The sequence below is a fragment of the Leptodactylus fuscus genome, chromosome 1 (assembly GCF_031893055.1).
Source record: "Leptodactylus fuscus isolate aLepFus1 chromosome 1, aLepFus1.hap2, whole genome shotgun sequence".
In the NCBI taxonomy this organism is placed as follows: Eukaryota; Metazoa; Chordata; class Amphibia; order Anura; family Leptodactylidae; genus Leptodactylus; species Leptodactylus fuscus.
Genome location: NC_134265.1, coordinates 160,697,003 through 160,712,953, shown reverse-complemented (window position 1 = coordinate 160,712,953; position 15,951 = coordinate 160,697,003). Strand labels below are relative to the sequence as shown.

At 38.0% G+C, this 15,951-nt stretch overlaps 1 protein-coding gene across 34 annotated transcripts in view; it reads left to right on the top strand.

The window, feature by feature from the left end:
• The window catches only part of PTPRD (protein tyrosine phosphatase receptor type D), a 1,471,303-nt gene that overhangs the window by 888,099 nt on the left and 567,253 nt on the right, over nt 1–15,951 (top strand). The window lies entirely within an intron of this gene.

Below are 15,951 nucleotides of genomic sequence, written 5' to 3'. Positions count from 1 at the left end.
GTAACGGGGCCTTTGAGTGTATAGCTATATATGTCCCTGCATACAGTCATTATATTATCAAAGGCAGTGGTTTTTACTACTTTACCTTCGTGGTGACTGTCTCTTCTCTCTAGAACACAGTAGAACACAGATGATACTATTTGTTGCTGACTTGGACCAGCCCTTCCATGCGTATGGCAACTTCTGATAATTGGGCTGCCAGGATTGTACTTACTTGACATTCAGATTCCTTGGCGCAGAAACACACTCATATACTCTCTCAGACAAGTACCATTCACACCACTTTTCTGTACCATGGTCATTTTTGGTGCAACACAGAAATATGTATATTATTAGACTATGGGTCAGTGGTAGGAACTTTCCCAGGTACCATATGATACAATATGTAGCAGTGCAATGGTACAACAATAAGCCAGATATCAGACATGGAGGGATTGTTATGTATCATTACAGAGAGATAACATAGCAATCAATGGATTGTAGAGAGATACATAGACAGTACAGAAAAGGTAATACGAACATAACAACTACATATAGGGTTGAGCGATCGGGATCGGAAAAGATCGGATTTCGATCGGCGATCAAGTAAATTTCACGATCGCGATCGGAATTCCGACCCGATCTTTTCCAGCGGGATCGAGATCAGAGGTTATCTCAAGATCGGCTCAACCTTAAAAGTGACTTTTCCCATAGAGAAGCATTGACTAGGGTTGAGGATCGGGTTCGGAAAGGATCGGATTCCGATCGGCGATCGAGCAAATTTCGAGATCACGATCAGGATCGAGATCGGCTGGAAAATGATCGGAAATTGGATTTTAAAATCGATCTTGAAATCTCAAGATCGGCTCAACCCTAGCTACATGCTAAAAGGATATATATATATATATATAGAGAGAGAGAGAGAGAGAGAGATGTCAACAATTAACAGCATTTTTATTTCTCCCTTACTCACACATAGATTTGATGGTTTTAATCTATTATATTTGCAGAGGGAAATGGATGGAAATGTGCATAAAATCTAATTTGAGTGTAGAAGTAGAAGTCAGTGTGCTTCAGCTCTGCTCACATTCCTAGACAAAGTGTAGACAGACACAAGCCATAAGTAATTAAATAGAGAATGAAGGACAATTGGTTGAAATTTTATTGCTGACTAAAGGTCATGGGTGAATATGCCAAGAGCAGGGTCACCCCCGGAATATAAATCAGCTTCAGCTTGCACACAAGTAGCACATCAATAATGATTGCTCAAAAATGCTGCATTATCTAGAAAAGATGACAACAGTAATGTCTGCATGATGTACAGAGTACAATACCTATACACTTATACAGCTTAGTATCCTATCGTTATATACACAAATATTGTTTCTATGAGGGTAAGGGGTCAACTTATTTTTCTTAAAGCTGGCTATTTATATAGCTTGTCTCAATGCAAACAGCACAATATATCTGAGAGCTTTCATGTTCTTGGTTTCTTAATGGCGATCATTCAAATGCACAGTACAAGTCCACCACAGCAAGAGACAGCACTTAGTAGTGACCCACTGGCCCTACTCCTCCCAAACAGAGGAATCGCCACTATAATGCCCATATGACATAACACTACTACTGCTAGATTGCAAGAGCTATGACAAAATATGCCACTTCACAGTTAGGACCTGCAACACCTGAGTTCTAAAGTCAGCAGGCAGTCCTTAACATGTAATCCCCTTGCCAACTGATGATGAGCATGCTGGTCATGAGCCACAGGAAGTAGACACATTATGACAAGTATACTTATGGTTGTTGCATGATCACTAATGCTATGCCTATGTGTTCTGGAGTGAAGCAGTATCTGTAACAACCGAACAATTGAAACCTCAGCCTTCTGCTGTTTAACTTTCTGCATGCTATGATCATACCCTTGAATGGGAAGACGGTATATGGCCCATTAGTACACAGGCTAGTACATTATAGGTAGAAAAACAAAATAAAAGTTTTCAGGTCAGCAAGTTATACAGCAGTTGAAAAAATATAAAATGCAACACTCTCATATGTGAATAAAAAAAAGTAATAGTAAATGCACACCAGCATACATTGTGCTTAAAATTAATAAACTGCATTAACTGTACGTCCCAAGACACAAAATAATACATTTAACTGATACTGTCACCAACAAAATAATGTATACAATACATTTATAACATTTATAATCATTATACATGCTGTAAAAAAACCAAAAATATACAGTCATGGCCGCAATTGTTAGCAAGCCTGAAATTGTTATAGAAAATGAAGTATTTCTCCCACAAAATTTTTGCAACTACACCTTTTCGGTTATGTACATTTATTTCCTTTGTGTATATTGGAACAACACATAATAAAACTGAGAACAAAAAAGCCAGAAATTTCACTCAAATCTCCAAACATGCACAAAACGAAATTACTGGCACTCTCAACCTAGTATTTAGTTGCACACCCTTTGGAAAAAATAACTGAAATCAATCACTTCCTATAATCATCAACAAGCTTCTTACATCCCACAACTGGAATTTTGGGCCACTCTCCTTTTACAAATTGTTCCAAGTCTCTCATATTTGATGGGTACCTCCACCCAACAGCAATTTTAAGATATCTCCACTTGTGTTCAATGGGACAACACTTTGTTTCCATTTGTTTCTGGGAGCTTTCTGAAGCATGTTTGGAGATCATTGTCCTGCTAGAAGACCCATGACCTAGGATGAAAACTCAGCTTTTTTACACTGGACCCTACATTGAGACCCAAAATCCTTTGGTGATTTTTCAGATTTCATGATGTCTTGCACACAGTCAAGGCATCCAGTTCCAGAGGCAGCAAAAGAACACCAAAAACATATTTGAACCTCCAACATATTTGTTACTGTGTTCTTTTCATTGTAGACCTCATTCCATTTTCGGTAATCAGTAGAATGATGTATATAAAATCTATATATTGGTCTCATGTGTCCACAAGACTTTTCCCAGAAGGATTTTGGCTTACTGAGGCACATTTTGTCAAACTGCATTCTAGCTTTTCATGTATCTGTCAGCAGTGAGGTCCTCCTGGGTCTCCTGCCATAGCATTTTATTTTATTCAAATCTCAATGGATAGTTCCCATTGAGACTGATGCACCCTAAGCCTGCAGGACAGCTTGAATTTCTCTGGAAATTTATTGGGGCTGCTTATCCACCATCCAGATTATCCTGTGTCCCAACCTTTCATCAATTTTGCTGTTCCGTCCACGTCCAGGGAGATTAGATACAATGCCATGGGTTGTAAACTTCTTGATTATGTTGCGCAACGTGGACATAGGAAAATAAAGTTCTCTGAAGATGGACTTGTAACCTTGAGATTGTTGATATTTTTCCACAATTTTGATTCTCAAAACCTCAGATAGTTCTCTTCTCTTCTTTCTGTTCTCCATGCTTAGTGTGGCACACACAGATACACAATGCAAAGATTGAGCCAACTTCGCTCCTTAGTATCTGGTTTCAGGTGTTATTTTTATATTGCCCACACCTGTTACTTGCCACAGGTGAGTCTGAACAATAATCACTTGCTTGAAACAAAGTTATTTACCCACAATTTTGAAAAAGTACCAACAGTTTTGTCCAGCCCATTGTTGGAGTTTTGAAATGATGTACAATTTGTCTTTTTGTCTCTGTTTTTTCTGTTGATCCAATACACACAAAGGAAATAAACATTTGTATTACAAAACATGTACAATTGCAATAATTTTCTCGGAGAAATACTTAAATTTCTGGAAAAATTCAGAAGTGCCTTAATACATAAAAGATAAATGTTAATATAATGAAATGCTAATGGACCTGCACAGAATAGATCTCATTCTGCAAAAACTAAAGCTTCATACAGGTAAGTTGAACAAAAAAAATTAAAACATTATGACTTCCAAAAAAATTCAAAGAAATTGTTCATATCCCCAGGGCTAAACAGACCTTGCCTCCAAGGAGTTAACAAAGTTGCATTTACTTACCATAATGAGAATATATAAAGCTATTCCTCTTCAATTGTTATCATCAATATTCATATTATTTTCATTATCACTCTCAAAGGAACTTTCATTTGTTTACTAAAATCTTCTTAGATCAAATACTATTCCACTTGCATCGTAGCCAAAAGGCAATGATTTAACATTGCTCTATGTTAATAACCATTTCTCTCTTTATAAGATAAAAAGTGAATGGTTATATAATCTAGTTGTGATAACACTGAAATATTTTACCTAAGGGTTTATTCTTAATAGTATTTTATTCCCTTTATTTTCCACTAAAAATACAATTGGTATTAACACTGTTGATTGTTTCCAATTTTGTTAATGGAACTGAAAATAGGAAACAAATGATTATAATATAGTCATTACTTGAAATTCTTATAGTTTAGACTAAGAGGGATAAAGAACATACCAAGTTCTCTAAAATGAAGTCAGTATTGAAATAGTACATATGATATTGTTATTTCTGTCTGTCTGTCTATCTAGACTACCAAATCAGACACTGTCCCATCAGTGGCTGTCTCTCTGCTGTCTCCACCATCATGTCTTCTCTTTCTCTGAAATGGAATCTTTCAAAAGCTGAACTTACTCGCTGTCTTTTAACCAACCTAACCCTAATATCTTCATTCCATCTTTGGTCTTGCCATAACCCTAAGCAGTATGCCCGCTATCTTGTGGTTGTATTTGACTCAGACCTCTACAAATTCAGTCAATGGCACGCTCTTGTCACCTGCACCTCAAAATCATCTCCAGAAATTGCCCCTTTTCTCTCTTTGAAACCATCAAAAAAAACCTCAATAGTCTCGCCGATTCATTCTTATCTGGACTATTAATTGTTCATTTGTCTATTTTACAATCTGTACTGAATGAAACAGACAGACCCATGTCCAGAGTAATGGTATATAACAGGGTAAAGATTCCCATAATCAATAAATATCAGCATGAGAACACATAGTGTTGATTACCTATGGGGTGGAGTGTGGCCAGGTGAGACCATATGTAGGTTACATTATATTCTATGAATGTTATGAGCCTCTTAGGTCTTAAGGTAATTAACACTATGTGTTCTCATGCTGTTATTTATTGATTATTGGATTCTTTACCCTGCTATATTCTATTACTGTAGACACTGACAGTATTCGTTCATAGCGTACTTGCCTTTCCCTACTGTCGTATTGTTATCACTTATTTGTATACATCCCTATCTGGTCCATTTGGCTTTGTATTATGTGGTATCTCCATTCTATATATCCTTGTGTCTTTATTTTTATATGTATCGTTTTATGCACGTATCAATAAACTGTCATTATTTTATTTAGTGAGCATGATTTTTCTGTTTCGGTTATTGCTGCATGATCTTCCATTGTCTTCATCCTCTTGCATTTCAAGCCCATTTGTTGTTTGCTGCAATGAAACATAGACGTGGTCAATGATGATACTGGCTCAGATCTCAGACACTAAACATGCTTTATATATCGTACAGTCTTGAGGCTATTATTTAATAAATGACACTCCTACTTACATGGAAAACAGATGGTTTTCATATTAGCACACATGACTAGAGATGAGCGAACAGTGAAATATTCGAGATTCGATATTTGTTTTGAGTAGAGCCTCAATATTCGACTACTCGATCGAATATCGAAATCCATTATAGTCTATGGGAAAAAATGGTCGTTTTAGGGGAAACCACTATTCGACTAAAGGAGAGTCACCAAGTCCACGAATAGCAGGAGGAGAGTGTTTAGGAGGCGCGCTGTACAGTTAAAGCGCACGGACCCCATTATAGTCTATGGTGTCCATGCACTTTAACCGCACAGCGCTTGCAGTTGCGCTGATAAAAAGTAAGCTCCCTCTTAATCGCGAGCTGCCAGCTCTCCCAACTAGCAAAAACGAGACTGCGGCAAATCAACGCTGGTTCTGCAGCAGGCTCGTCCTTGCTAGTCAGGAGAGCTGGCAGCTTGCTGTTACGAGGGAAGTGACTTTTTTGTCATAGGAATGCATTGACCAGCGTTCATTCGCCAGTGTACAGCATTCGGCCAATCAACGCTGGTTCTGCCGGAGGCTCCTCTGTGAGGAGGCGGAGCCTGGGAGCCTTCATTAGGCTCCCGGCTGTCACCCGAACAGGTTGGCTCCTGCGATATCACCGCGCAGGAGCCGGCCTGCAACTTCACAGGTATGGGGCCGGTGGGGACCGGCCCCGGGGGAGAAGGGGCCACTGATACTGACCCGGCATCCGCTGTACTAGAGAGGCGGATGCCGGCGAGGGATAGAAGCCATCACAGGTGCCGGGGCCTGAGACATCGCTGCGCTCCTCTGCCCTGCATGAAGCCAGCGGCGGGGGGACAGAGGAGCGGAATAGCATCACTCCTCCCGCTGCTGGCTTCATGCAGGGCAGAGGAGCGCAGCGATGTCTCAGGCCCCGGCACCTGCATCTATCCCTTGCCTGCATCCGCCTCTCTATTGCAGCGGGTGCCAGGCGCCACATTCGGACTATAAGACGCACCCTTCTTTTCCCCCAAAATTTTTGGGGAAAAAAAATGCGTCTTATAGTCCGAAAAATACGGTAATACATTTTAAATTCTATGATATTATATATAATGTTAGGTCTGTTTTGTTAATTTAATCATAATAAGAAAAGAAAAAAAATTATGAAAATTTTGAAATTTGTGGATTTGCAAATAAATTTTAAAATTTGTAGTTTTCTCTTGGATTTTATGTATGGATAGATAGATAAATAAAAAGTTCAAGGCAGCACAACAAAGCATTATGGGTGCAAATCCAAAAGAGGGTGACTCCCTCCTATACGTGGATAAACAAAATGGCAGCACTCCAAAATATCCAAAAGTTATCATTGGGTTTATTTCAAGGTGACGTTTCGGTTCACATCCATAACCTTTTCGCAAGATAGATGTATAGATAGATAGATGATAGATAGATAGATAGATAGATAGGAGATAGATGATAGATAGATAAATAGATAGATAGATAGATAGATAGATAGATAGATAGATAGATAGATAGATAGTCACAATAATTTGAAACATTTGCACATTTAGTTGTACTACTCAAAATTAGTACCTGCTGTGATGGAAATACAAAGTCCAGACTTCAAGAATCTGTATTTATATAGACACAGTATGAGAAAAGCTTTTTTTAAAGCCTAACCTTCTATTTATGTCCATTCCTAAGGTGTAACTGTGCATGAACTAAGGATAACCTTTCTGTAAAATGACTCCTGCAGGGGAGATAATTTATTTTAGTTCGGGCTTCTTGTCTGATGATGTTGATTTTGCTTTTCTGTTGCTTTTAAGGAACCACAGCTTTACATAATAAGTTATAGGAAAATTATAGATAAAATAAGAACATCAACAGACTATAGGGCAAAGAACACAGAACACCTTTTAGAAAGCGCTCACATATACGATAATTGCATGAGCTCCATGTGCCACTTAAAAGAAAGTAATTTTCCTTTGAATTCTTAACTTCATGAGCATTCACAGAGGCGCCGTGCTGTGTACTACAATAGCTTTACAATAGAAACGTATTGAAACACCCAGGAGGAGGTTTTTTATTCCAGGAAGGAAAGCAAGAGAGCAAAGCAGAAGAGATTCCCTGTAAAATTTCAATGTAAATATTGTATAAAAACAGCATGTTACAAAAATCTTATTATTTATACCCCTTAAAGCTCCATGACGAATATATATGCCATGAGCAAGGGTCACTTAATACTAGTGACGGATATATTTGTCATGGTTATCACATAGGCGTTGCAATAGGACCTTGCTGACACACATACACAATTGTCAGGGATGGATATCTTAGATTCCTGGCAGTTTAACTCTTTAGATGGTGCAGTCAATAGTGACAGCAGCATATAGAACAGTTAGATAAAGGGAGGAGGTTCCCTCTGCCAGCCTCGTGGCCCGTGGGGTTACGGCAGTAGCCTTGACATCTGGAAGTCTGACCATGACTTCTATCTATGCCATGTATGGAAGCCTATTATGCCCAGTCAAAGGCTGGGACTAAAAGACTGGATGTCAATGCAGTACTCACATATACACTATACTGCAACACATAAGTAGCTTTACTAGTTTAAAAATAGTTTAATAAAATAACTTTAAAAAATCACAAAAATAATCACAATTTTCCCTAACACCTGGTTTTAATAGGTTACAAATAAAATGAGATACCAACCTAGACAAAATTGCTATCACCGCATCAGAAATGACTGACACTACAAAGTTAGCATGTCGTTTGCCCTGCACAGTGTACACCATAGCACAAAAATACAAAAAAAAAAAACACAATTTGATGTCTTTGTTACCATTGCCTTCCAAAAAATAGAAGGACAAGTGATCAAGTTGCACGCACCCCAAAAGAGTACAGATAAAAGCTACAGTTCATCCTGCAAAAAAATGACCTTACACAGTGCAAAACAAACAAACAAAAAAAATATATATATATATATATATATATATATTTTTAAAAAGGGGGTTTTATTCTGCAAAAACTTTATTACTATTATCATACTGGTCCTCAAAAGAAAGCGAACATGTAATTTATACTACAAAGTGAACTATGCAAAAAGAGACTTAAAAATAACCCTAAAAAGACCCTTGAAGAATTGACAATTAAAAGTGAAATATTTCTGTAAATATAACTAAATCAATAGTTTTAAAGATTATAATAGTGGTGGCTGTCTTTTGATCGGTTGTCAATGGATTTTATAATCGATGGGGCAGACAGGGCTCTTCGTGCTTGGAGTACAGATCCCCTGAAACCTAGCGATGTCATTTGCAGGATTCATTGTTATGCTATCAAAGAAGAGATTATGCAGAAAGCCAGAGAGTGGAGAGAGATTGTGATGGAGCTAAGCTAAGTTTCTTGATCTGTCGCACCTTATACTTGGACAGAAAGCTGCTTTAAAACCCCTCCTTGCTGTTCTCCCATACTGCTATGGTTTTTCCTTTTCCCTCCATGTTCCCTATTCCCTCCAACAGAATACTCCACGGCATACCAGAGTTACGTGAACTATTTGGGATCACTAGATAGAAGGTGACCCCCCTCTCTTCTACTCCAGTCAGGTTTCATTACCTGCACATTGTTTGTTTTAAGTTCCCCAAAATTGTTAAATGTTTAATATTGTAGTTATACCTCTATTCTATGATTATGTTTCTTGATGCATGTTTATTGTAAGCTGTTATTTCTAAAGATTTTTTTGCCTTATCCATTCTTTAGGCTCATGTTTACTCAATTTATATTCGTCTTGAAACCACCAAGGATTGCCAGGGCTAGCCTTTTCAGAGCTAAAATCCAAGAAGGCCTTGTGCCCCCATGCACTGTCCACTATTATTTGGCTGTAGTAACGGCCCGCATATTAGACTAGAATCATTGAAACACTAAAAAATATGGGTAAAATTTGAATGTCATCTATCCCAGAACCTGCTTGAAAACCTTCCATGGCTTCCTATCCACCACTGGTCGAGTTTATCCCTCTCTGCACGGCTATACATTGCTCAACAAGTCATGGGACTTTTACACTGGATGGCCCACTGAAACCAATCTTGTGAAACCCTGAATTTCTCCCCCACCCACGCTCCACTATTTCTAAACCCTACGCACAGACAAAAAACCTCTCAGATTTCATCAAGTCCTGTCTCAGTCTTCCCTCATATCACACGACGATCTAGTTGCAGAAAAGCAACTTTTTTACAGTAGATTTTGCTGCAGTTTTTTTTAACCAAAGTCAGGCATGGATTGAGCAGAAGGGAGAAGTGTTTGGCACTTCCTATATATTTAACATTGCTATTGTCGCCACTTTTGGCTTGTAAAACCACAGCAAAATCTGCAACAAAAACTCTCAACCATCTGAGTGGTTAAATGCTGGCGATCAGAGTCATCTCTGATCATGGGCAATTCTGCCAGGTCCTTGCAGTATGAAACGGCACCTACTGCGGCCACACTGTTTCAGAGTGGCTGCTATATTTACTCACGTGCAAAATAAACTAATCACAGTACCTTGTAGGGCTGTTAACACAGTTTACAATTATGTATTTCATATTCAGGACCACTGCGCTATTGTCCTTTATCCCTATGCAAATGGATAGAAAAGGAGTTGATGGGGGTTGCTTTCCATCAATGGGCTTCCACCCTCATTGTTTGACTGACATCTCTCTCCTCTGTCTCAGCACACAGTATATTGTACATGTCTGATGATGACTCACTGTCCTCATCTGAAGCCAGCTTGCTTTACCTGCGGGTGCAGTGTGTCATCATCAGACACGTACAGTATAATGGGAAGCACGACATTTTTGCCCGCTCGCTCTGGAATCGCAGTGGTAAAAAAAACTACATTTTACAGTACCAGCAAAGTAAATGAGATTTTAGTTAATCTCATTCACACATTGTGGGAAAAAAATAGCTGTGAAAAAGCTGCTTTTTGAAACGTGGGCATTTTTTTAAAATTGTCATTTTAGCTGCTTTTATCCTATAAACTTAATACAGGAAGGAAAAAAGCAGAGAAAATGCAGCAAAAACTAAATGAAAAACTGGGGAAGAAAATGTAATGCTTTTTTTTCTACAGTGTTTTTTAACTGCGTTTTGCTACGTGGCCTTAGCCCAAAATGGAGGAAATATAAACACAAAATGATCATGGAGATTTGCCTCAAGAAAATATATTTAGGAGTTGCCTTGTCATATGAAATAATCTATTGTATATTTTCTTCATACAGGAAACACATTTGTCATTTTGCATTGAATCTGGCAAGTTAATTTACAAAAGTAGATAATTTGATAGATCCTATGGGTTTGGGATGAAAAAAATTCTTTATCCTGCAAATATCAGAAAAGTTTAGCATATATTTAACCTCATTTAATTTTTAATAGATTCTCATATTTATATTGCAATGAAATATTTTTATCTATAAAGCCTTTGGCAAAATGGCAATTACATTTGTATCTCCATAAATATTTCATTCAATGTTTATACAGAATATTACGAAATATATTGGAAAGTATATGAACAACTGTCAGAAATGAGAAACAGCCCATGTTCTTATGCTTAGAAGATGGGATGTATTTTATCATTTTAGTGATATTTGCTGTTTAGCCGTAATATTTCCTTTTATGGCAATGCCAAAGGGTGAAAAATCATTACACACTTTATAATGTTAGTCAGGAATGTATCGGCCCATCTAATTTGGCTATGAATATACTGTAACTCAGTCTGCTCGTATTATCAGCACCATCACTCTTTTTTATGAAATACTGCATAGAGACAAAGTTGGCTCCACTGCGGCCATGGTATAATGATATGTATCAAGTCTGGCATTTCCCAGAAAAGCTGTTGAGTTGTAAGACATTAGTGATAAGATATGGAAATCTGCAATGTATTATTATATTTGAAAAACTTCTCAGGTCAGCCCCTGCAGGGAGGAAAGAGCACCATTGATGGGAAGGGGATATTGGTGTTTTAGCTTCCAACCAGCTTTTCACTCTTCAGATCAGAAGCTATTTTGTTCTATTCAGTATATCTCACACGGACTGTCCTAGCACGTGACATAAATGTGGATGTCAGGAGTCAATTCACTCTTCTCATTGAATCTTGCACTCACCCTTCACTCAGGCTACAAAATGAGCATAAATCGTACCCGAATACAGTCCAAGCACCCCAAATACATACTGCAGCCACCACCGACTTTCCAGGCTCTGCAAAAACCTTGCTCACATATACGCACTTCTCTCCAACAGTCAGTCGCACACACACTTCAAGAGAGTAATGGATTCATAGAGTAAACGCAAAATACCATTAAAGTTAATGATTTAATACCCAAAGGGTTCAGTGATATATATGAGGAAGACAAAGGGAACAAAATGACAAAACAAGCAAACAGTTCTAAAAAAATAATGGGAAAAACACAGAATAAAACTAATACTCAGAGTTCTCTTGGTTCCATGGTGCTTGGAGAATCTCTTCTGATGGAAAATGGACACACCCAGCTTCTTTGCTGGCTCTAATAGATGTGACAAAGTTGAAAGGGAAATGGTCTCTCTTGTGGCTTGTGCTTAGCCACAACCCCTTCCAGAGTGCCCCCTCTTCCCACTTCTGAGGTATGGGATGACGTAATTCATCAGCAACTCAGAGAGTTTGTGCATGAAGTGTTCTATGTGTATTGTAAAACTGTATGTCTGCTTGCCTCTGAGATTGATTTCGGTCACCCCCTCTGCATGCCCAACTGGGTTAGTTAAAAACAACTAGTCATAAAACAATAAAACTTTCTTAGTTGGACATCTGTTTTGAGGCTGCAGTATGTTAATGGTCTTAATAACAGGAAGAATCACTTGCACCTCCGACCCTCCCCTTCACAACACTTGCATACACATATACCAATATAGCATACTAATATATATATATATATATATATATATATATATATATATATATATAATAAAGCACAGACTAACCACTGCTATAGAGGAGACCTATCTCTATAACCCTGACTTCACAACTTTCTGATGCCTGCCTTTGCTTGGCACCCACTGTGCTGTGTTTTTGAAGATGGTGGGGGATTTGGGTGGCACTAGCCTCCTAGGATTCCCAGAACCTAACTACTCATTAAATCTGCCATGGTGCATAACCACTGGTTAGTGGTTTCCAGCCATGATGTGTAACTCCTGACACTGTGCAGCATACCACCTGGAGTACACATACCATGGGTTGAAAACCCCTGCTCTAAGACACTGTTGTTATTATTATTATTTGTTTTGCGTTCGGTATTCCGTTCGGGGGGTACCCAAGCAGACACCCTGAATGGAATACTGAATGCAGATGTGAACCAGGCCTTACTTTTATTTATAAAGAAGTCTATATTTATTTATTGTATTTTGTATAAAAATCATCAATCACTTTGCTCCTGTTTAATATTGTTTTATTATGAACTAATTTATCAATCTTCTGATAAATGCCAAGAACAAATGGCTGCTATTGTTACGTCACACTGTAAACTAAACAACAGACTTGTCTGAAAGTCTTTTCTGTCACTTGTAGTAGACTGACATTTAACCTGATAGTTTTTATAGTTTGGAAGCCTTCCTTGATTTGATCTGGTCCTTGCACCCATACCCTTATTGAAGAGCTTGTATCTGCAAGCATTCCAAGACATTTGTATTTGTGACTGTCACTTTTAAAGGGCATAGTCATACAATGGATAGCCATTCCACCATGCAAGGATAATAACTCTCATAGAATCCTGTTTGCATGTCATGCAGAACATCTGGGATATTTTGTTCCTTTTTCCTAACAGTATAAGAATTCTTTGAAGTCATTTGTTCTTGTCACTGTGGAGTTTGTATATATCTGGATCTTCAATCCCAACTCTATGCATAATGCCAGCTCTGAGTAATTGTAAAATGAAAGAATCCCATTATTCATTTATATAATCTGAGAATACATATGTAATGCTCTATCTTTTCCCAAATCCACATATATCATAAATCATGTTTAAGCTATAGTGTCGTTAAAGGAAAGCAATGGGAAAAGGGTTGGCAGCATTATGAGCAACTATAGATTTCCCATAGGGACCCTACAGCAAATGCTTTTTATGTTTTCAAACATGAAAAAAGTGTTAAATGTCGATTTTGTGTAGAAGTAGGAAATGGTATAAAATAAGTAACCTATATTCACTTAAATCCCCTTCTGACTCTTGAGCCAATGTTCTTATAGTTCCAAACGAGTCCCTGTCGGATCTGATATATCATTCACTTTAGGATTACATCGAGTCATTGGTCTCAATGGCCATGTGCAAGCACTAAGTCGGATACTGGTAATTGGCAGAAATAATCACATGAATGATGTATGGGATGCCATTGTCATAGGACCAACAAGGACCAGAGGGGCTCACCAAACTGTAGGGACATTTATAGGTTATCATAGGTTATTTCTTCATTTTATACCATTCCAGTGAGGTTTGATACTTTCTTTTCTGGTATGATTCTTTATCTATTGTATGTTTTCCTGTGACAAATTAATCATAATGGCTCACATTGGTTCATAAATTTGCCTCAGTTCTCTTGGGTGGAAGAATCCAGAATTCACAAAGGACTTTTGGTGAATTATTAAAGCCAGTTCAGAAGTAGGATGTGCTTAATGTGTCGGTTCTCCATAATGAATTAGTCGTATATCTGTGCATCACCTAAACCATGTCAGGATAACAATTCACTTTTGAAAAAAAGGAGCGAAAAACTAAAATAAACCGTGCACATACTTGATAAATTAGACACAACCATTAAAGCTAATCCCATTTCCTTGTAGAGTTGATTCTACAGTTTACAAATATTCTTCTGTTTTTCCACTTTGGAGCCCCATTTTCAGGGAGATCCCTATTTTATACAAATAAAGGGGTAAAGTGGAGACTTGTCTTAGCACTTTTTTCCAAATTTGCCTAAGGATAAATTGTGATTTACATGAAAATTGGGCTCCAAAGCTGAATAACAGAAGATTAGAAAATTGTAGAATTCCCTCTACAAAGTACTGGGATAGGTTTATAACAAATTTAGTGCTAACAAAATCCTATCACATGAAAATGCAGTTTAATCTGCATGATGAAGAAGAGGAGCTAAACAAATTGATATATAGATAGTGAGAAAAGATTCAGTATAACTAGTAAGTGAAGTTATGTTATTATATTAAAAACTTACCAGTGCATTCCCTCGATACGTTTACTCACTAATATACAGTATATACAGGTCTCCCGTGGACCACATTCTTAATCTGCAGAGCACGGGGTGGGCCACAAGTCTCGGTGTTCTGCCTTTGATTCTGGTGCTCTGGATCTCTATGGCCTCACCAGCTCCACCCTGCTCGGTCCTGCTCCTCCGAACAGTGTCAGACACGTGACCCAGAGTTGAAGTTGTAGCAGAAGAGGTAGAAGAACAAGACTTCAGAACCTTACTGAACTCTACAAAGCAAAGAATAAGAGAAACTGGAATCCTGCATATATATCAGTAATTAAACTTACCGTGCCATACCCTGTTCATTTTGGATTTAGGAGTCTAGTAGGTGGTCCTACTCATTTATAGACAATATTACCTGTATGACTGCATATAGAGATAATTGTCAGTCCCTGACCAGGACTACCCAGTAGACTTAGAGTAAGCAAAGATTATAAGGCATATGTTCCAAGTTCGTAATGAATCTCTTCCCATAAAAATATACTGTATATCAATCATTTTTCTCTAAAAATGCCGCCTGTGGACTGATCTGAATGGCCAATGTGGTTACTTTTTAACCATCTGTACATTATTGGATTTTACATATACACTAAAATGCAAAGTGTGCACACAGTCTAACAGAATAAATGAACTAGGAAGTTTTTCCTTCCTCCTTTGCCTGTTTTATGAATGCCGTGATGCAAACTATATGAGAAGAGAAGGCAGTGCTCACATATTCTCTCTGTATCTGGTTTATTCGTTTTCTACTAAAGCACTTTCTAACATGTGGACTAGTCTTTGAGAATGAAAATGAAGATGTTGGAAAACATTGATATCATCCTCGTGTTTTGTTTGGCATTAATCAACATGATGATCACATTTTCAGCTCCGATGTGTAGAGAACCGGAGCAGAGAGAACTCGCATCCTCTGCATTTTTTAATAAACATGCTTTTTTTTCATAAGTGAGTTGAAGCATGGCTCTGAGCTGCTTATTCTGTCTTTTTTCTGTGCTACTGATAAATTATGCAAGGGGATGTCTGCACGACATGCACTTCTCTTTTCCAATAAAGTGAAAACTCTGCACACACTACATTACCAGTCACCAGAAGAAACTGTTCCGTTGTGATTTCCCCTCAGCCAGTGTGCTAGAACAAATTCAACCAATTCCATTGTAGGACATAGGGCCGTGGCGAAAATGCAATTTGTTGTGAGATCTTTGTTTTGCGTTTACTC